The sequence below is a fragment of the Protopterus annectens genome, chromosome 7.part0 (assembly GCF_019279795.1).
Source record: "Protopterus annectens isolate FY-2018-M chromosome 7.part0, PAN1.0, whole genome shotgun sequence".
In the NCBI taxonomy this organism is placed as follows: domain Eukaryota; kingdom Metazoa; phylum Chordata; order Ceratodontiformes; family Protopteridae; genus Protopterus; species Protopterus annectens.
In genome coordinates, this window is record NC_056739.1 from 1458180082 (window position 1) to 1458203904 (window position 23823).

A 23823-nucleotide genomic window follows, 5' to 3' on the forward strand; every position below is an offset into this window, starting at 1 on the left:
AAACAGCATAGAAATTCTGCTTTAGCTGGTTGCATTCTCTTATCTACAAGCATTAAATTATAGACCATTTCTATGCCACTGGAATTTGGGATGCAAGTAAACAAGGATTCAACGTCAGCTGTAACGAATAAAATCGGACCAATGTAGTCGTGATTTTGAGTAAAACTAAAAAGTTCTCTCAGAAATTGTTCAGTATCTTTAAGAACATAATCGTAATTAGACAACACTTGTTTTAATTCATAATCCAAGTATACAGAAATGGATTCAGTGGCCCATCCGGCACCAGCTACAATGGGTCTAAATAGGGGTAATGTGGGATTCTTATGAATTTTGGGCAGGCCATGAAGTCTGGGTACCACAGGATATTGTACTAGAAAATAATCATATAACTGTTTATTCATGGCCCCTAAGTCAAAACAATCTTGTAGGGCTAGCTGAATCTGTTCAACTATACTGTTGATAATATTTAAATCAATCTCCACGTAAGCGTCAGAAGCAAGCATGGCTAACGTCTGATTCAAATAATATGATGTATCTAAAACAGCAACCGGTCCGCCCTTATCAGAGGGTCTGACCGTAATATCAGTATTGTTCCTGATGCTTTGCAATGCTTCTCGCTCATCTAAATCTAAATTATAATCAAAGTCCGGTCTGGTAAAGTAACACTCATTGTATATGTCATTTTCCATGGCTTTTAAGAACACTTCTACATTTGCCGGTAAAGCAGGTGTATAATCACTTCTTCTCTTAAAGTTAACATTATGCCTTTCCAAGCCATCACCCATTGCCAACTTTAATGAAACTTCACGTGCAAAGAGTCTAATTGCTAATAATGCATCACTGTAATCAATACTGGTGGAAGGTATAAACTTAAGTCCTTTGTTAAGTAATTTCAACTCTGCTGAGGACAAGCTATGTTTGGAAATGTTCCAAACTAGCTGTCGTTGGCCCACATTTTCTTCAATGTTCGTACCTGTGGATTCAACGGAGCGTCCTTGCGTTTCACGCCCCGTGTTGTATCCAAATCCAAGGATTTCTTCCTTGCCGGTTTGTAAGGCAACGGAAAAGCCAACACATCAGGATTTTGCGTGTTATCTGGTATTAATTTTCTTCTTACATCCATTGTTGGCCGTGTAGCCTCAGCGGACTCATTAACCACCGCCGCTGGAACTTCCATAGGAGTAGAATAATTCGATGTAGCATCTGGAGAAGGCAACGGTTCTGTCGCAGACAAAATGTCATCATCACATAAATCTGGTTGCCTAACAGCAGGAGTATCCCTTAGTTTCCTCCTATTAGTAGCTTGTTGATGTTTAGTGTTAGATTCAACAGTGATTTCCTTTCTCAGGGAAGTGTTATTAGTAGGGCGATTCCCTACACCTCCTGTGGGTTGTATAAGTGTAGATTCATGGATAGTGGTAGTTGCGATATTTCTAGGCCAAGTAAAAACATTTTGTTTTTTAAAATCTTCAATATCGCGTAAGAGCTTTTTCTTCTTAATGTCCATAAGCTTAAGCTCATAGCGCGATACCTTTTCTGTGACATCTTGTACAAAAATGTCTGTCGGGTCTTCGCCATACAGACCATACAATTCCTCCTGTTGTTTCATAATTAAATTACGGAGGTCAGCTTCAATCGGGAAAAAGAAGTCAAGTATCAACTGCATGTAAGCTTTGCTAGTTTGTAAATTTAGCTGCTGCCAACGTGTAAGTAGTTCCCGATAAGTGATTCCGTAGCTAGGCATAGTTAAAATTCGTAAGCCACGGGGTATAACGTTCATTTGAATACTTGCTTCAAGATGAAATCGCTGGCTTAATAAACGTTTGTACTTAAACAAGTTATCCTCTATCTCTCGTTTAATTTCTTTGATTTTTACATCATTAATATTTCTTACTTGCTGCTTTGCTCCCATTTCTGAAGTAAGACTGATGTTGAGTAAAGGATTGTTCGGAGGCGTCAAAAAACCTCTGAGTCTATTAACAAAAGTCCCCACGACATTTGTAACCGGTTCATCCATACTGACTGCTGCCCCAGCACCTTCCATGTAAATAACAGAAACCAAGATAGCCCAAAGAATGCAAACAAAACCACAAAAAATTGCAGACAGTCAGTGAAGGCAGTAAAAGCAATGGTTTAGCCACGTAGTAAAGTAGAAATCCACAGCAACATCTGCGATAAAAACAAGTTTTAATAGTAAAACAATAAAAAGACGTAAGCGCTTTCATGGACTCCCTGTCCGTTTCCTCAGACGTACATTGTAAAAGATATTGCAGCCTTAAATAATATAAGTCAATTGCTTAATTAAGATAATTAAACACAACATCACTTAATAAAACAATAAACCTTACCCTAATTAATAATAAAAGCATCATTGGTATTTACCTAAGGGGTCTGGCTTGTAAAATAGGTTTAAGTGGAACAGTTTCATTTAAACCGTGTCCATAGTGCGCACCCAATCTTAAAATCCATTTAACCTCAGCACTTTCAGTTTGGTTGATAATGTTGCCTAATCTAGGATTATCAGAAACTATGTGTAGGATTTGAAACAAAAAGATATGTGTTGCATCATTATTCAGAATGTGTTTAGCAATAGCGTTATATGTTTCATTTCTTCTAACACAATAGTAATGGTCGCGAATTCTTTCGCTATTGCTAAACACATTCTGAATAATGATGCAACACATATCTTTTTGTTTCAAATCCTACACATAGTTTCTGATAATCCTAGATTAGGCAACATTATCAACCAAACTGAAAGTGCTGAGGTTAAATGGATTAAATGAAACTGTTCCACTTAAACCTATTTTACAAGCCAGACCCCTTAGGTAAATACCAATGATGCTTTTATTATTAATTAGGGTAAGGTTTATTGTTTTATTAAGTGATGTTGTGTTTAATTACCTTAATTAAGCAATTGACTTATATTATTTAAGGCTGCAATGTCTTTTACAATGTACGTCTGAGGAAGCGGACAGGGAGTCCGTGAAAGCCACGTCCTTTTATTGTTTTACTATTAAAACTTGTTTTTATCGCAGATGTTGCTGTGGATTTCTACTTTACTACGTGGCTAAACCATTGCTTTTACTGCCTTCACTGACTGTCTGCAATTTTTTGTGGTTTCGTTTGCATTCTTTAGGCTATCTTGGTTTCTGTTATTTACATGGAAGGTGCTGGGGCAGCAGTCAGTATGGATGAACCGGTTACAAATGTCGTGGGGACTTTTGTTAATAGACTCAGAGGTTTTTTGACGCCTCCGAACAATCCTTTACTCAACATCAGTCTTACTTCAGAAATGGGAGCAAAGCAGCAAGTAAGAAATATTAATGATGTAAAAATCAAAGAACTTAAACGAGAGATAGAGGATAACTTGTTTAAGTACAAACGTTTATTAAGCCAGCGATTTCATCTTGAAGCAAGTATTCAAATGAACGTTATACCCCGTGGCTTACGAATTTTAACTATGCCTAGCTACGGAATCACTTATCCGGAACTACTTACACGTTGGCAGCAGCTAAATTTAAAAACTAGCAAAGCTTACATGCAGCTGATACTTGTCTTCTTTTTTCCGATTGAAGCTGACCTCCGTAATTTAATTATGAAACAACAGGAGGAATTGTATGGTCTGTATGGCGAAGACCCGACAGACATTTTTGTACAAGATGTCACAGAAAAGGTATCGCGCTATGAGCTTAAGCTTATGGACATTAAGAAGAAAAAGCTCTTACGCGATATTGAAGATTTTAAAAAACAAAATGTTTTTACTTGGCCTAGAAATATCGCAACTACCACTATCCATGAATCTACACTTATACAACCCACAGGAGGTGTAGGGAATCGCCCTACTAATAACACTTCCCTGAGAAAGGAAATCACTGTTGAATCTAACACTAAGCATCAACAAGCTACTAATAGGAGGAAACTAAGGGATACTCCTTCTGTTAGGCAACCAGATTTACGTGATGATGACATTTTGTCTGCGACGGAACCGTTGCCTTCTCCAAATGCTACATCGAATTATTCTACTCCTATGGAAGTTCCAGCGGCGGTGGTTAATGAGTCCGCTGAGGCTACACGGCCAACAATGGATGTAAGAAGAAAATTAATACCAGATAACACGCAAAATCCTGATGTGTTGGCTTTTCCGTTGCCTTACAAACCGGCAAGGAAGAAATCCTTGGATTTGGATACAACACGGGGCGTGAAACGCAAGGACGCTCCGTTGAATCCACAGGTACGAACATTGAAGAAAATGTGGGCCAAAGACAGCTAGTTTGGAACATTTCCAAACATAGCTTGTCCTCAGCAGAGTTGAAATTACTTAACAAAGGTCTTAAGTTTATACCTTCCACCAGTATTGATTACAGTGATACATTATTAGCAATTAGACTCTTTGCACGTGAAGTTTCATTAAAGTTGGCAATGGGTGATGGCTTGGAAAGGCATAATGTTAACTTTAAGAGAAGAAGTGATTATACACCTGCTTTACCGGCAAATGTAGAAGTGTTCTTAAAAGCCATGGAAAATGACATATACAATGAGTGTTACTTTACCAGACCGGACTTTGATTATAATTTAGATTTAGATGAGCGAGAAGCATTGCAAAGCATCAGGAACAATACTGATATTACGGTCAGACCCTCTGATAAGGGCGGACCGGTTGTTGTTTTAGATACATCATATTATTTGAATCAGATGTTAGCCATGCTTGCTTCTGACGCTTACGTGGAGATTGATTTAAATATTATCAACAGTATAGTTGAACAGATTCAGCTAGCCCTACAAGATTGTTTTGACTTAGGGGCCATGAATAAACAGTCATATGATTATTTTCTAGTACGATATCCTGTGGTACCCAGACTTCATGGCCTGCCCAAAATTCATAAGAATCCCACATTACCCCTATTTAGACCCATTGTAGCTGGTGCCGGATGGGCCACTAAATCCATTTCTGTATACTTAGATTATGAATTAAAACAAGTGTTGTCTAATTACGATTATGTTCTCAAAGATACTGAACAATTTCTGAGAGAACTTTTTAGTTTTACTCAAAATCACGACTACATTGGTCCGATTTTATTCGTTACAGCTGACGTTGAATCCTTGTTTACTTGCATCCCAAATTCCAGTGGCATAGAAATGGTCTATAATTTAATGCTTGTAGATAAGAGAATGCAACCAGCTAAAGCAGAATTTCTATGCTGTTTGCTAGAAATAGTGCTTGAAAATAATGTTTTCTTGTTTAACTCCAAGTACTACAGGCAAGCCAGAGGCATAGCTATGGGCACTAGTTGTGCGAATAGCTATGCCAACCTGGTAATGGTTGCCTGGGAGCAGCAACATTTGATTCCACATACGTCTATTAAGTTTTTTAGACGCTTTGTAGATGATTTGTTCATCGTTGTTCGCAACGATGACTTTGTCTACTCAGACTTTCTCACTTATATTAATTCCACCAGTGAGTTTTTGAAGTTCTCTGGGAAATGCTCTTGTACTAGCATTGATTATTTAGATGTTAACATTTATGTTGAAAATGGCATGATAAAAACGAAATTGTACAGAAAGCCCTGTTATCAACCAGCATATTTGCACCGACAAAGTATGCACAATCCGGCTTGTTTTACTAACATAATTAAGGGACAAGCCATGAGAGTCTCACGTTTGTGTTGTGATGATTCAATTTTTGAGGATGAAATGGGACTCTTAAAAGCAGGTTTTTTGAGCAGAGGCTACACACAACTCGAATTTGATAACGTGAATAAACAAATGCGATACCTTAGGAAATATAGAGCTAGACCTTTTTTCAGTTCACATAGAGAAGCTACAGCTACTCACACACAAACTTTTAGGAATAATATTTCCATAGTTATTCCTTATTGTAGTAATATTTCTAGGATACAAAATTTGATTCTTAACAATTGGAATATTTTAACTTCTGATACTAATACTAAGAAGATAGTGGGTGCTTTTCCTACATTTATTTATAAAAACTGTCAGACGTTACAACAAATGGTCTGCCATGTAAATCCTAGTACATTAGAGCAAGGTCCTATTTGGTTAAGGGGTACTAAGAAATGTGGTAATTGTACTCAGTGTCTTATATAGATGAATCTAGATTTTTCAGACATCCCGACACTGGTACACTGTGGAATATTAGATGCACGGGAACCTGCGGCACAAAAAATTTGGTTTACGTTGCCTATTGTACAATATGTTTTTGCTACTACATAGGCAAGACCAATAGATCTTTACGCGAAAGAATTCGCGACCATTACTATTGTGTTAGAAGAAATGAAACATATAACGCTATTGCTAAACACATTCTGAATAATGATGCAACACATATCTTTTTGTTTCAAATCCTACACATAGTTTCTGATAATCCTAGATTAGGCAACATTATCAACCAAACTGAAAGTGCTGAGGTTAAATGGATTTTAAGATTGGGTGCGCACTATGGACACGGTTTAAATGAAACTGTTCCACTTAAACCTGTTTTATAAGCCAGACCCCTTAGGTAAATACCAATGATGCTTTTATTATTAATTAGGGTAAGGTTTATTGTTTTATTAAGTGATGTTGTGTTTAATTATCTTAATTAAGCAATTGACATATTATTTAAGGCTGCAATGTCTTTTACAATGTACGTCTGAGGAAGCAGACAGGGAGTCCGTGAAAGCGCTTACGTCTTTTTATTGTTTTACTATTAAAACTTGTTTTTATCGCAGATGTTGCTGTGGATTTCTACTTTACTACGTGGCTAAACCATTGCTTTTACTGCCTTCACTGACTGTCTGCAATTTTTTGTGGTTTTGTTTGCATTCTTTGGGCTATCTTGGTTTCTGTTATATATATATATATACATACATACATACATATATATTTTTATATATATATATTTGTGTATATATATATATATATATATATATATATATATATATAAATATATATATATATATATATATATATATATATATATATATATATATATATGTGTGTGTTTGTAAAAAACAACCCACAGCTCACCGATGGATGTAAATGCAGTATATAACCACCACTTAGTAATGTAACAGCAAATAACAGCAGAAACCTTAAAATACAAAAAGTTTATTCCACGTAAGCACTTTCCCGGTATTTGAAAGCGCTTACGTGGAATAAACTTTTTGTATTTTAAGGTTTCTGCTGTTATTTGCTGTTACGTTACCAAGTGGTGGTTATATACTGCATTTACATCCATCGGTGAGCTGTGGGTTGTTTTTTACATTTAACGAGCAACTGAGGTTACTTTTTCTTATATATAGATATATATATATATATATATATATATATATATATATATATATATATATATATATGTAAAGATTCACTTTATAACCTTGAAATACTGAAATATCGAATTTAAGTATCTCGAGACTATAAAACTGAATCCACAAAACACCGACACAAAAAAAACGCGAAATTCACAACACCGAAAAAACCGCACACACTATACCACACATACACCACAACACCCACACCACAACATAAACAAACAAATCTACACACATACACAACTCATACACACATAAGCAGAGAGCAAGCCCCCCTGCACCCCCTTGTGGGGGGCTGCACCCCCCACACCCCCTACTTATATATACTAACTCCGAGATCGCACAAACACAAAACAAAAGCCAACTCACGCACGCACATTCTCCGACCCCTCACACACACATCAAACACATCAGCACACTCATACACCCTCTAACTCCCACTCAAAACCCTTAGAAAACAGTTACCTGACATAACACCTATATCCATACACTGCACCGCGCATCATCAAAACACAATCCCGGACATTACACAGCGTAAGGTCATAACTGCCAATTCGACATATATTCGAGTTCACGATTATGACCTTTCGCTATTTTTAACATTCGGCTTTATAGTCTCGAGATACTGAAATTCGACATTTCAGTAATTCAAGGTTATACAGTGTTTCTATATATATATATATATATATATATATATATATATATATATATGTGTGTGTGTGTGTGTGTGTGTGTGTGTGTGTGTGTGTGTGTGTGTGTGTGTGTGTGTGTGTGTGTGTGTGTGTCTGTGTGTTTGTGTGTGATTCTTGAATGAAACACTTACAGCTGTCTGGTTCTTCCTTTTTTAGAATTGCCAAACAGCTTGCTTTTTGCTACATTCGAATAGATGCTTGTTCATTTACATAGAAATGAGATTTTGTTTGAATGCACAGTTAATTATTTTAAGAAGACAAATCTAATAGTGTTCAAATGAGATAAAATTAAGAAAACAAAGAAGGACCATCATTGGTAAATCAAATATTTGGATGTGTTCTACTTTGTATACACAGTTGTACATTTGGGCTATTCTACTTGTGACTCTGTCAAATAACTAAAGAAGAAATTCCTAACTAGCATGCATCTTACTTGTAGAACTCGGTTTCATACCTCATGGTATACAAAACATCCAGTTTTTAATGGTGCAATGTACTTGAATACATGTGAAAGAGTTTCAAATTGTAGTACTTGTAATTCATTTTACAGAATTAAACAAGGCAATCATACTGCCTGAGATTTTTATTAAAAGTTAGATTTAATAAATTAAGCCTTTTGATCACGTACAAGTGTAATTTAACACCATTGTTATCTGAAATACTCCACAGAACAGACAGCTATGCCTCTGAAAAGATTCTATTATTCATTGGGAAATGAAAGCCTGAACCTAAAGGTCATAAATGACAAATCTTTTTTTAAAGGGAAATTAACTGCCAATTTCTATGGAAAAACTGAGATAATGTTCATGAAACCATGTGCACATCTTTATTATATGCAGTACTATTTGGAGATCTTAGGAAATAGAAAGTGTTATTTTGTATGCTGATTTGTTTTGCAAGTAAATGATTAATTTCAGAAGGCACTTCTGAAACTGAATTTTATAGCACTGCTGACAGCAATCGCCTTTTTATCAGCAAAGACAAAACATGTGCCAGGTGTCTGAAAATCTGATCAGTATAGTTATGTGTTCTAATCATGCTTACGCCATGAACTTAGCTGTGTGTGTGTGTGTGTGTGTGTGTGTGTGTGTGTGTGTGTGTGTGTGTTTGTGTGTGTTTGTGTGTGTTTGTGTGTGTGTGTGTGTGTGTGTGTGTGTGTGTGTGTGTGTGTGTGTGTGTGTGTGTGTGTGTGTTTACCATACTGACAAATTATTTGTTCCAGTTTATTCTGTAGATTTAAACTGTACTGTTAATAAAGGCTTTTGGTTTAATTGCAAAAGGCAGTTGTTGATTTTTTTGATGTAGCCCACTAGTCCACTAATTTTTTTTCTTCATTTCAAAACCAGTTTCTGATTACTTACTAGATGGTTTTGTGTGATGTACTGTGTGACTTGCAGCTCATATACTGCACTGATCGGTGCTCCCTTCTTTGTATCAGGAAAGTGAAGACCTTATGAAAGACTTATTACAGGTCACTGCACAAGAAACTGTTGCATGAGTTTTCTTGGCAGCCTTAAATTAACAATCTGAAAAAATGTAATAAATGGGAGAAACTCATGTTTTTTCAGATACCAGTCAGTATGCTGTCCTGATATCTTGTTGTCAGAATACCTTTACATCAACTCAAGTTTCCATTTTTGCTTTTTTTGCTTTTTGTTTGTTTGCTTCTTTCTTTCTTTCTTTGTTATAACCAGTTATACCCACTAAAAACAAGTGTTTCTTTTCAGGGGACATAACGGCACTATATGCTTAAGGGCCTTGCTCGATGCAAAGGAAGATTTGAGGAATCTGACACAGGACTACAAAATAAAGCACATTATTGTGATAATAAAGTACTATATACTACGGTGGTGGTGCTGCGGTAGCGTTGTCGCCTCATAGTAAGACGTCTAGTTCAATTCTCAGCTAGAGCATCTTCTGTGTGGAGACATGTGTGAATGGGCGTACCTTCGTTGAAGGTTGTGCATCAGGGCCGGCAACTCGGTACGTAAAAATCTACTGCCAATCATTAGCAGACCGGAGTTCTGCTGTGGCGACCCCTAACCGGGAAAAGCCAAAAGACACAACAACATTGTGATAATAAAGTACTAACATTAAGTATGTGAAGTCTGTAAAGAGGAAGAAAAAGGAAGAATGGAGCAAGGGAACGGCCAGGGTCAGGAGCTGTGCTAAGTGCTCTGGCAATTAAGGTGGGTAGGCATGGCAGCTGGTGGCTTGAAACAATGTATCATCCCTCAGACATAATAGGAGATCTGAGCATCTGACTCTACGAAGAGGAGACTGGAACATCCTACAGTCCAGGGTACAAAGGAACCAGAGTTCATTTAGTTCTTACACCTTGAGATGTTCAGCCAACTGAAACAGATCAGTGCAGATAATGCCATGAAAGTCTAGGTCAAGTCACCATTAGCCAACACTAGTCATGCTACTGTGCGGTTTTATGTTGGGGAAGGCTAGTAGTACAAAGACAACAGTGTGGGATTTTATAAAGAACAGTATGCTGTGCTGGTGGAAATGGCAAGAATGAGTTAGTAGACGAGGAACAATTTGACAGTGTAAAAAAACTATTAGAATGATCAGATGTGGAGAATTCAGGGTTATGCACAAAGTTCTGAAAATGAGAAAAAAGGCAAAAACAGACGAAGGCCAAATTAGCTACATAAGAATATGAGGCTAGCAATTAGGGCAAAATATAAGGCCTACAAGACGTACAGAGATGGGGGAGACACGGTATAAGGAGGCTAGCTGAAAGTCAACCATGGGTGATAGCAACAACTGTGAAAACTGAAAAAGAGAAAACAGAAGGAATTAAGAATGAAAGCATTTTTTAAGTCTTCTTCTTCTTCTCTGCCCATAATGCCATTGACTGGTGCATACAGGCAATAACAAGGGCAATAGGCCTTGTTACTGTTTCTGGAACAAAGTCTTTCCTTTTTATGAGACAGGGTTGTTAGCTCTGCGCCCACACCCCACACATGTGCATAATGCATTCATGCCTACAGTCAATTTAGATCATCCAGTCCCCCTACTGCATGTCTGTGGAATGTGGAAAGAAACCAGAGGACCAAGAGAATGCCCATATGAACACAGGGAGGACATGAAGACTCCAAATAGAAGGCACCCCAGCCAGGAATCAAAAGAGAGAACCTCTTGCTGTCAGCTGACAATGTTACCTAATGCACCACTGTTCCTGCCAGCATTTTAGGCACACAACACAAAGAAGAAATTGAGGGATTGAACTTACAAGGTTGAGTAAAGATGGAAGGACATCGCAGAAGCCTCGAGAGGGGAGCAGAGGAACTGAATTAATGTTTTGATTCAGTCTTTACAAAGGGAAAAAAACACAATGTATATCATCCTTAGAGGGATGCAGGGAAAAATGTGAAGAACATTGAACAAAAAACAAGCTAGACAAGGAAGATTTCTGGTGGAACTAATTGCCATAGGGATTAATAATGGGGTACTATTCGAGTCCTCAGATGTCTGCATAGCTTATTGGCAGAACCATTGAAGTGAACTTCAGTATACTGCTGGCTATGTAGAAGTACCAGAAGGCTGGAAGGCAGCAAGTGTGAAACCCTCATAGAGAGCATCCTGAAAGGGCAACAATATTCAGGACAGCAAGCAGCATGGTTTCATGGCCAGAAAAAAACATCAGTCAACCCTAATACTTGCTTAAAGGTGAAATTGACAAGGGGATATCAGTGAATGTAGTCAAGTGAGGCATTAATAAGGCCTTTACCTCAATCACACATAGAGAGCTGACAGGAAACCTGGCAGGGTTGTGTAAAGGACCAGGACTGGTGTATCAGATAGCCACATAGCTGAATGGTAAGATAGAGGGGGTTGCAATGAAATTAACAATGTCAAAAACTAAGAAAGTGATTATTGGAGTAGTACAGGGGTCTGTCCTGGATCCGGTACTCATCAGTGTGTCAGTCTTAGATATCTGTGGTATTACAGCACAGGCTCATCCTCATTGCTGATGACAAAAATATATGTACAGCAGTCAAAGATGGAGTGAAAAGTCTAAGGAGGGATTTGGAAAGTCCTAACAACTGGAAGAAAGGTAATAATTGAGATGCAGTGCAAACAAACACAAAGTACTGTACTTAGGCCTCAATAACCATGTTGTGAAGATTCAGCAGTGGAGTGCAAAACTTCTGACAATGGAGCAGGGTAAGAGTGTTGATCATACCTGGGCTAGACCTTTGGGAACAAAATGAAATGTCCACAGCAGCAGCAAATAGAACTAAGAGGTATATCCCCAGGTGGATAGATTCTGGAAGTGACAAGGTAATATCTCCATTCTACAGTGCCCTGGCCAAACCACATCTGAAGTACTGCTTACATTTCTGGAGACCACATAAAGAAAAGAACATCAGACTGCTAGAAAGAATCCAAAGGAAAGTCATCAGCTATATCTGTGAGATGGACATAAAAGGAATGTTACCAGAAACTGGAGGATCTAGAGCTCTTTTTACATAGGATTAGAAGTGGTCATCATTAACAGGGCAGAGAGAGGGGGAAAGAGGGGGACATGCAGCAGATTTGGGACTAACATCTCCCTAGGTCTCTGAAAGTATATTTTCACATGGAGGGTTGTAAATCCATGGAAAGCACTACTGGAAGAGGTGATGATACAGAAAATATACCAGAGGCACCCAAGAGAGCATGATTGATGCAGGTGAAATAGGGTAAGGTAGGGAAAGAGGGTAGGTAGAATGGCAAATGCGCTTAAAAGTATAGACTATATCAGCATATTGCTCCTTCTGTCAGCAGGCAAATTTTACACATTGCAATGTTAATCTGTCTGTTTGGTATAAACATTGACTGTGTTATTGATTATTTATTGCTCCTAGCTAAAAAGCAACCCTGATCCACATAGTAGCCTTGGAGCTAAAACTGTATCTACTATTACAATTAATCTCATGGGGGAGGGATGTAATGAGATTCAGCAGTGTTATCCATTGCATTAGCCTGCACTGGATAAGCACTTTTTATTTGTTCATCACAGATGAGTTCTTGTTCGGTATTTACTCACAGATATATTTATTAATTTATACAGTTAGTATTTCCATCATACAATAATAAGAATATTTTGGTTATCAAATAAAGCTTTGTTGTTTAGTATCACAGTTTAATTTGTTAATAGGGCAGAGTATAAGTCAAAATGCTTTGCTACTACTGCTGTATACTGAAACCATGCTGCAGCTGTGCAGAAGTGTCTACCTAATGCACGAGACCAGCTTCTTTCTAGTGTCGCCGCACTTCATTGCAAAGAGCGAAGAAAGCAGTGGCTTTAAAACCGAGCACTAGTTACTTTTTGATGTGTCTTCACTATGCACACATAGGTTATACAAAGTGATTACATGCTATTTCTATCTACTTTGCAGTCTGTGAATATGCTTGGTTTCAGTGCAAGCCTGGCTGTTTACATTTCTGAATTGCTTGTTTTGGTCATGGCAAAACACAAAGTGCAAAGGGTGGGGAAAGCTGAATGAGAAGCAGTTACTCAGATAGTTATTCGAGTACGGTGTCCTGCACTTTTTTCCTTAGCATATCTATTCTCAGAAACTGAAGTCTGCAGTAACTAACTTTATACACTAAAGTATGAAACACAGCATTGAACATGACACTAGACACATCCCAAATAATTGCATATCAAAGTTCAGTTATCTTGCATGATTTCCAGCCTTACTAATAATTTAAAGGCTAATCCTGAAGGTATCACAGTAGAATGCATGAATAGCTGCCTATTTCCTATAATGTTAACCTAACAGTGCCAGCTTTAAATTTTAAATTTAAAACTTTAAATTTTATCTAGTTCACATTTTCATTCAACTTTTGCATAAATGCAGAACACAGCAGGTGCAAAAAGGGGTAACTTGAAAAAGACTGATAAAGGTTTGATGTAGTTTAAGAAGTTCTTTAATGCATATTTGCAAGTCTTTTTATTGATATAGCTGACTTTCTACAGTTGTAAGTGCCAATGTGCAGGTACATGTGAGATGACATCAGCATCATGAGGCAGTGCCTAACTGCCTGTTTCAGACTGACAGAACTTAAAAAAAGTTATTTGCAGCTGCAGCCCACTGCCTACATGTCAAGGAGGTGCTTTCTTTTTTTTTAATTGTGTTCTACAGTTATTCATTATGATTTCTTCTCAGTTTTAAACATTGTAATATCATAACAAGGATAAACATAAAGTTTTAATGTGTACATCCACTATCTGCATATGAATTAAATACAAACTTATCAATGTGCACTTAAGTATAACCTTTATTATCCTTGAATGGACTTTTCTGAATCCAGAGTAACATGGATCAACAAGAACCTGTTCTGTCTTGTACATTGGAAGACTGTTAACATTTTATTTATCAGTAGGCAGATCAGGGTGAATAATGTATAAATTATATTTAAATAATGATTTTTTTTGTCTAATATGTATCAAGCATGAAATGATTCTTCCTGGTCAGTTTTTAATGTCTGAGGACAAGGGTGCTGGAACCGAGGACAAAGGGGGGGGGTGCCGCCCCACTTTAAATCAAGCCATGAACTGTGCCTCCAGGTTCTGTCTCATTATTTTTTAAATAAAAAAGCTGTGCAAGAGAAAAGAGAAATGGGGCATCAGAAACAGACAAAGTGTGTGTGTTCTCATGTGTTTGTGTGCATGTGTGTGTGTGTGTGTGTGTGTGTGTGTGTGTGTGTGTGTGTGTGTGTGTGTGTGTGTGAGTGTGTATGTGTGTGTCTTCACTTGTCATCAAGTGTCTGTGAGTGCATGTATGCCAGTGTTCGCAAATGTGTGTATGTGACTTTACGTGTGTGCATGAGACAAGAGCCTGAATTGTCCACGCCAGCTACCAGACTGCTGACTGAATTGTGACTTTGAGTTTCAGTGCATTTTCAGGGAATTATGATCTTCAGTGCACTTTCAAGGGATAATGAGTTTCAGTGCATATTTATTGAATTGTGAGTTTCAAGCAAAGAGAGGTTTACTGTTGCTTATGCTAAGTCTGTATTCAATGTGCAATTAACAGATTTGTTTAGCAAATGGCAGTCACTGTTTGTGCTGTAGAATTTGAAAACAATGTTAGTAGCATAATTGCTTTTGGTGCAGAAGACTGTGGATTCTACTCCCAGACCATGTATACGGAGTGCAAATATTGTAGTGCCCTTTTGATTGCTAATTATTTGGTTCATTTTAAGGGTGGAGTAGGTGGTCTATATTCCTGAGCCCTTTTTTTGTATGAGATGCCTACTAACTATGAACTTCTTATCAGTCAGTCATTCCCTATTGCAATATTACCAGATTACCATTTTTTAATGTAACATAGGTTGTTACATCTTCAAGGTCAGCAGGTACTGAATTTGTATTTGAAACACTGAAATGTAAAGCTGGTTTCATTAGTTACAGATTTCTATGTCGAATTATTTAGAAGATATTTACTTTGCAGAGATTGTGCTTGTTGACTGATACTGACAGATTGTAATGATAGAAGTTTGAGTGGCCTTTTATTGTTAGAAAGTTCTGAAATGGGCATTTTTGTCATTATTGGGTCATACATTTTGTTTCATTGCTAACTGGAAAATTGTTCAAAACTACAAATTTAAAACACACTAACAAGTGGTGCTGTATCATACAAGGGGTATAATTTATAAAATCAGGAAGGTAAATCAAAGAAAACGTACATGTATGTATTGCCCTAAAAATGTGTGCAAGGAGCCTATGCTTTAAAAACAGCCCAAAGGTAAACTTAATTTTCCACTGACCAGATGCATTTTATTTGAATGTGGGTTTTAATGTCATTTCAATGAATGCGAGTTTCAATGGCAGAGAAGTTTACTGCTCATGCTGTCTGTTTTCATTCCGAGACTGTATTGTTTGTTTAGCAAATGGCTATCAGTGTTTGTGCTATTTTACTTCAATATCTGTAATCACTGAAGAAGAAAATAAGAAAACAGTATGCACACTGATAGATTTGAACAGTGTTGATGGTAAATGGAGAGTAATAGCCAAGTAATGGAACACTGGAATGGCTGGGGATAGGGCTGTTGCAGGGGGGTGGTAGGAGGGTGCTGCAGGAAGAGCTGCTGTAGGGGGGGGTCCCACTTTATTACTTTGCCTTGGGCCCCATTTGACCATGATCCAGCTCTGAGCATGCATACTTCTCAACTGTACAGATTTTTGCCTCATATCTTTGGTCACTTCTCCTTATAAAATTTGGGGATTTCTGACAAATCATTGAGGATTGAAATCCCTAAATAATGGCATACATTTGAGTTTCAGACTTCATTTCCTTTAGAAAATGCATATTAACACAAATCCTGTTTTTCTAGCAACATTTTAAGTTTATAAGAGCAATATTTGAAATCCATCTGTACTTCTGGCCCTTTGTCCTGCCATTATTTTAGGGTTTAACCAGATTTTTTTGTGCTAAGAGGTTGAGAGGTATTCACAGTTATTCAGAGAATTCCTTTTTTCAGTTAAAAGAGAAGATGGCAATGTAAAATTCAGCAAGTATTAGTCAAAAAATTCATTTATTTATTTATTTTATTTCTCTTTGTTTACTGGGAAAGTCTGAATGGATAATATCCATTTTCAGTGGGGGCCCGGGGAAAAGCTCCATTTGCTTACATTGCATTATACCAAGTTCTAGTTAAACAGAAAGTAGTTACATTTCTATTTCTATTTATACAAAAACAGTAGTTACATTTATATATTCTAAGATTTTACAGAGGTGGAAGTTACTAAACAGAAAACCCATATGCAACTTAATGGACTGTACAGGCAGCAGTTATGTATAAAAATTGTTCTGTTATTTCAGTGAGAGGTTGAGAGTATGTATTTGTAGAGTATTGTACAGTAAACACAAAGTCTTAACCTTGTGATGACCATCCCCCAGATTCTCAAAAGCTTGCACAGAGTGCAAGATCAGTGCAGGAGCTCACGCAGTCAATATGTCTCCCGTGCAATCCAGGAACAGCCTGCAGGGGCGTGCACGAGCGCTCCTGCACGGACTAAGCTCTGGTATGCAAATCACCCCATTTGTAGGTGAAATCCATACAAATGAAGTGATTTTGCACTCCAGGAAGCTTGCAACAGTCAGTGCAAGACTAGTACAATCTGCAGAAATGTACTCGGTTAGTAACCGAGTACATATCTGCAAAATCCAAAACGGAGCTATGACAGCTCCAAATAAAGGCTGCATATCATGTAGTAAGCATGCCAATGGACAAGTATAAGGCCACTGTCAATGCAAACAGTTTAAAAAATAAAAAAATCAACTATTTTATTTTAGCCAATACCGGCTGTGTAATCGTAGGGCAGCAGCGTGCAAATGGGATCAGGGGAAAAATAATAAAACAAACTTAAAATAAACATTCTAACTAAAATCACTATTCAGCCATGCAAGTCAATGGCAGGCAGAAGACAATCTAGCCAGTGAGTAGTGGTTGCTAAGGGGGGAGAGTCAGTGTGACGCATGTAACTATGCATTAGCAGGCAATCCTATGCAAATGAGGGGCAGGATAGCGAATCCCAGTTTAACCCAACATGTGAGTCATGTCCCAACAGTGTAAGAGTAGGAATAGCCTAGTGCAAGCCTTGGAGTTAGGTGACATCATTGGGGTTTGTGTCAAGCATACTGTAAGCAGATTGGAGCCTTGTGGCTTGGGTTTGCTCCTAGCTTAGTGTAGCTAAGCTAGGGGGGGTGTTTAAACCTGCTTAGCACTCTTTACAAAGCCTAAGCAGGTGTGCACACATGAGGTTAAACCTGGAAATAGCAGTAGTGTGCACATTTGAGCACTCTGTTTGCACAGCACACACCCGGGCTTAAACAGGAAGACAATGTGAAGGGAAAACAACAGTAGGAAGGTAATCAAACAGGACTAGCTTTGCTGGCAGGTGAAATGTATCAGAATCAGCCAATTACACAGGCAGCAGACCAGCCCAGGCTAGAACACTACTATAAACTAAGCAAACACCTTCCCCTCTGTTTTTTTCAACACTCTACACCACCAGTGTAAACAAGTGGGGAACTTTTAATACTCACAACAGCAAAATGTTAGAGGCTGCAATAGCTATCATACAACTTGTGGAAGAGGCTGAGGGTGGTGAGGATGTGAATGATGCCGAGCAACCCACAGTGAGGAGATGGAGAAGAGTGTACAGACCCAGGATAACCTACTAAGGACTACATGAGCTGGAGATAGCGGAGTGCTATAGGGCAGGCAGGGACCTCCTACAGTAAATTATTGAGCTGTGCCAGCCACGCCTGACACACAGAACTAACAGAGGGGAATCCATCCCAGTGGATACCAAAGTATGTGTAAGTCTAAGAATACTAGCTACAGGTACCTTCCAAAGGCCAGCTGGGGATATGATGGAGATTTCACAGGCATCAGCATCCAGGGTACTTCACCAGTTCCTGGATGCCATGTCAGCACATGTCAGTGAGCACGTATATTTCCCCAACACCCTTGAGGCGTTGGCCAGCAATATGCATCTCTTCCACAAAATAGCAGAATACCCTGAGGTAGTGGGTGCAATAGACTGCATGTGCATACACATCAAAGCATTACTCAGTGAGCAGGGTAGGGTCTACATCAACCTCAAGGGCTTCCCTCCATCAACTGCCAGGTCATGTGTGATGCCCAGGGCATAATAATGAACATGTGTGCTGGCTTCGCTGGAAGATATCATGATTCCTACATTTGGCATCTAACACAGCTGTACCAGAGATTTGCCAATGGGGACATCCCACACAGTCACCTAGTGAGGGATGCTGGATACGTACTGGAGCCGTGGCTGATGACACCCATCAGAAATGCACACGCACCCGAAAAGAACTCCATAATGAGGCACATGCACAAACAAGAATCATAATAGAGCAGCATGTGTTTGGGATGCTCAAGTCACGTTCCAGTGCCTGGACACATCCGGTGGAGCCTTGCAGTACTCACCAGCTACATGTACCCAAATTGCCCTTGAATGTGCCATGCTACACAATATGATCCTGTGGAAACAGCTGCAGCAGGAACAGCACCGGCCAGGGCCACGTAGCTCCCCAACATTGCCAAGGCCTGCACAGGCACAGAGTGACTCAGAGGAGGAACAACCTGAGCCTGCCCCAGTAGGCAGAAGAAGGCATGCCCAGTATGCCCTGGCCTTGGCAAAGAGGTAATGCATAGCACATATACTGACATGGTAGGGACCCAGGGAATAACACCTTTCTCTGACTCTCACATACAGTGAAAGAGATGCCAAACATTACACTACCTGTGACTAACCATGTGTAGGGAGTGTACCATGTGCATCCAACATAGGCAGCCCTGCAGCACCATCCTCAATACTGGGACACCCACAAGGTAAGTGACTCATGCATGTAAGTCAGGGGGTTCAAACACTCAACAACAGTCACAGCCAGTGGGACAGGTGTAGAGAAACATAAACAAATGCTGTGCTATGGCCTTAGAATGAGGCCTATGGGTAACCCCCCCCAGGCCTACACAGACAGACTACAGCAGGTCAGGCAGTGGGATGTCAGTTCTGAAGGCTAGGATGTCAGAAACTAATATGGAGGTAATTAAAAGCTAAGATCTGTAGTACACTAGCATGCCTCTAGCCAGCATGATAGGTAAGACTACAGACTGAAATGGAGTACCCGACATACCAGTACAGTCCAAGCAAATGTGTACAAGTGTCAGGTGTGACCCTCCCATCCTACATAGAAATATAGTAGCAGTCAGATGTGCCCTCCCAATCCTGTGTAGAAATGTAGAAATAGTCAGGTGTGCCACCGCATCCTATGTAGAAATATAGTAACAGTCAGGTGTGCCCCCCCAATCCTGTGTAGAAATGTAGAAATAGTCAGGTGTGCCCCCCCATCCTACATAGTAATATAGTAACTGTGATGACTGTGCCCTGGCCCAGCAATCAAGGAGCCTGAATCCTCACCATTAACACCAGGGAGGTTGTCTCCTAGAAGAGAGGAAAGGATAACTAATACACACAGTAAAGCACAATTTCCCTTAAGTGCACACAGAGATCACAGTCAGTCTGGGGCTGGTTGTTCCCTTGCTCACCAGGTCCCCAATAAGACTCCCAACTGGCACAGCTATAGGGTCCAGATCTCAGCCTAGCTGGGCAAGCTAAAACCTCCAGTACCCTCTCTGTCCAACCAATGCTTCTTGTCCCTGCCAAGTAGCTGACACTCCACACACACACTTTGAGATAAGTATTTATACAACTTCACAGACACTCCTGGGAAAGGCTGACACAAATTCTCCAGCTGTGACCCTTTTCCCAGACCATATGGTAGTAATCCCTGCCACCACCCTTTAGTAATCCCTGCCACCACCCTTACTGGAAGGGCTTATTACAATAAACTCTATAAATATATAATGTACTCTAAAGCATAATTTATCTCTACATAAACCAGCCACAGGTAGAAGGTTTTAAAAATATTTAATAATAAATAATTAAAATACAAGACAAAACTACTACACCACACAGATATCTAAGAGTTCAGACACCACACAGAAACTTAAAATAATACAGTAGGACAGGTCTGATTTAAAAAAAAAAACATAATTAATCTTCACTAGCTTTAACTATTCCTATAAGAAATCACAGGGCTAAAACTTGCATGTGAACATAAGGCAGAGTGCTGATAAGTTGGATATCAAGATCAAAAATGCTCCCAGTCTCTTATGAGAAATAGTATTTAAACATTACTAACAAACATGTCTGCTGTGTCCCTCCCAAATTACATCATGTTGACACTTAGGTTTTCCCAGGCAAACAAACTGCATTATTTAGCAATCTAACACCTGCTCAGAAACTTATACCAATAAAAGGCATTTCACATATACACTCTAGCAGAAGCCAGAGCAATAAAGCACCTTCCACATGTAAATTCTGGTCATACATTTTAGCCTTAAAACAATGGGCATGAAACCTTCATCCAGATGCACTGGAGCAGAATTCTAACATGAAAAGGTCACAACATGCTTCACTGGGCCAGTAGAGTGCAATGTTATCATATATTTTGCAGTTCCACATTTCACAGTATTCTTTTACACTCAAGAAAACACTGCCTGTATTTTACATTTATTTACAAATGCCAGAATTATATATCAAATTCTATTTGACTAGGCTGGCAACCTTTGCCCATCTCTCCACAATCGTCACATCTCTTCCCCCCAGGGAACTCAAGCAAGTTTTTCAAGTGCCCCTTGAGTAACATTGCTTGAGAGTGTCAGGTCTATCTGGGTGTACCTCACCCCATTCCCTGTCTTGAGACCCCATCTGCATTGGCATTGCTATTCCCACTGCGGTGCTGCACTGACATATCATATGCTTGCAACCCCAGACTCCATCTTAGCAACTTGACATGTTGCTGACTAGCTCTGTTTAACCATGTTAGAGGGTTGTGATCTGTCATCACAGTGAATTTTCCTCCATACAGATAACGGTGAAGTTTTTGTAGTGCCCACACTATGGCTAGACATTCCTTTTCTACCGCTGCATAGCATTCCTCCCTGGATTGGAGCATATGACTGAGATAAACCACTGGGTGCTCTTCTCCCTCTGAAGAAATCTGTATAAGTACAGCCCCCACCCCATAGTTTGAGGCATTCACCTGCACAACAAATTCCTTGCTATAGTCTGGACTGGCTAACACAGGGGGTCCTCCCAAAGCTTCCTTAAGCTTCTGAAATGCCTGCTCACATGCTGGGGTCCACACTACCTTATCTGACCTGTTCTTCCTTGTCAGGTCTGTGAGAGAAGCAGCTATGGTACTATAATTGGGAACAAACTTTCTGTAGTACCCTGCTGTCCCCAAGAATAACCTCACCTGCTTTTTTGTAACATGTGCAGGCCATGCCTGAATAGCTTCCACTTTGGCAGGTTCTGGCCTTATCTTACCATTCCCCACTCTATGTCCTAGGTAGGATACATCTGCCATGCCCATCTGACATTTGCTCGGCTTAATGGTCAACCCTGCCCTCTGTAGTCTGCCCAGCACCTACCTGACATGCTTAAGGTGCTCTTGCCAGGAATGGCTGTAGATAGCAATATCATCCATGTAAGCAAGGGCAAACCATCCTGCTCCTGCTAAGATATGATCTACCAGCCTCTGGAAAGTCGCTGGGGCATTCTTCATCCCAAAGTGCATCTTTGTGAACTCATACAAGCCAAAAGGAGTCACAAAGGCTGACTTCTCTCTAGCACTGGGAGTCAAGGGCACCTGCCAGTAACCCTTGGTAAGATCAATGGTTGTAAGATACTTAGCCCAACCCAGTTGCTCTAGGGCCTCATCTGTCCTAGGCATGGGGTAAGCATCTGACTCTGTGTGACTATTTAATTTCCTGTAATCCACACAGAACATGTTGCTGCCATCCTTCTTTGGCACCAGTACCACTGGAGAGGCCCAGGGACTGTTGGACTCATGAATCAACCCTAGTTCCAACATCTCCTGTAACTCTTCCCTCAGAGTCTGTTTGACTCTCTCAGACACCCTATAAGGGGCCTGCCTAATAGGCCTGTGGGGTCCTGTATCCACCTGGTGCTGCACCACGTGGGTGCTCCCTGGTTTCCCAGTGAACACATCCCCAAATTCCTGCAACGGATTTCTCGAACATGGGTAGGAGATAGCTGCTGGGACATTGCTACCCCTTCCACCGAGGTGTCAGCCCGAGCCTCACTGAGGAGATCAGTCACAAGATCTCTCTCATACTCCTCCTGCAATCCACTGCAAATGCTCAGCACAAGGGCCTCCCTATCATGGTAAGTTTTCATCATGTTAACATGGTACAATTTGTGACCTTGCAGTCTGCCTAGCACTTCCATCATGTAGTTAACATCACTTACCTTTCTTACCACTTTGTAGGGTCCCTCCCAAGCTGCCTGCAACTTGTTGCATCTGACAGGAATGAGAACCATCACCTGCTGCCCTACAGCATACTCTCTAGCTAGAGCATTCCTGTCATACCACACCTTTTTCTGTTGTTGAGCTTCTGCCAGGTTCTCCTGGGCCAGGCCGATGAGTTCCCAGAGCCTTGTCTTGAGGTTCAGGACATATGCCACAACAGACTCCTTGTGAGACTCACACTCACCTTCCCACTCATCTCAAAATAAATCTAGAGGTCCCCTCACCCTATGCCCATACAGCAAAGCAAAGGGTGAAAAACCTGTGGATTCCTGGGGAATCTCTCTCTAAGCAAACAAAAGATGGGGCTAATATTCGCCCCACTCCCTCTTAAACTGATCTGCAAATACCCGTAGCATGGACTTGATTGTAGAGTTTAACCTTTCAACAAGACCATTAGTCTGGGGATGGTAGGGGGTGGTCTTCATGTGCTTCACCCCACAGAACCTCCACAGACAAGCCAGCAGGTCTGATATAAAATTGGCACCTCTGTCAGGCAGTATTTCCTTTGGGAAACCTGCCCTGCTGAAAATCTCTAGCAAAGCATTTGCCACCTTCTCGGCCTCAATGGAGGACAAAGCCACTGCCTCAGGGTATGATGTAGCATAATCTAAAATCACTAGGCTATACTTTTTCCCTGTGGAACTTGGGGTACTCAGAGAACCCACAATATCCATAGCTACCCCCTGAAATGGCTCCTCAACCACAGGCAAAGGCATTAAAGGAGCTCTCACCTTGTCTCACGCCTTGCCTACCTTTTGGCACTGCTCACAGGTCCTGGAATACCCTGTTACATCTCTGGAAATTAAAGGCCAATAGAAGTTTTGCATAATATGCCTCTTTGTACGTTTTATGCCCATATAGGTATGCAAAGGGAATATCATGGGC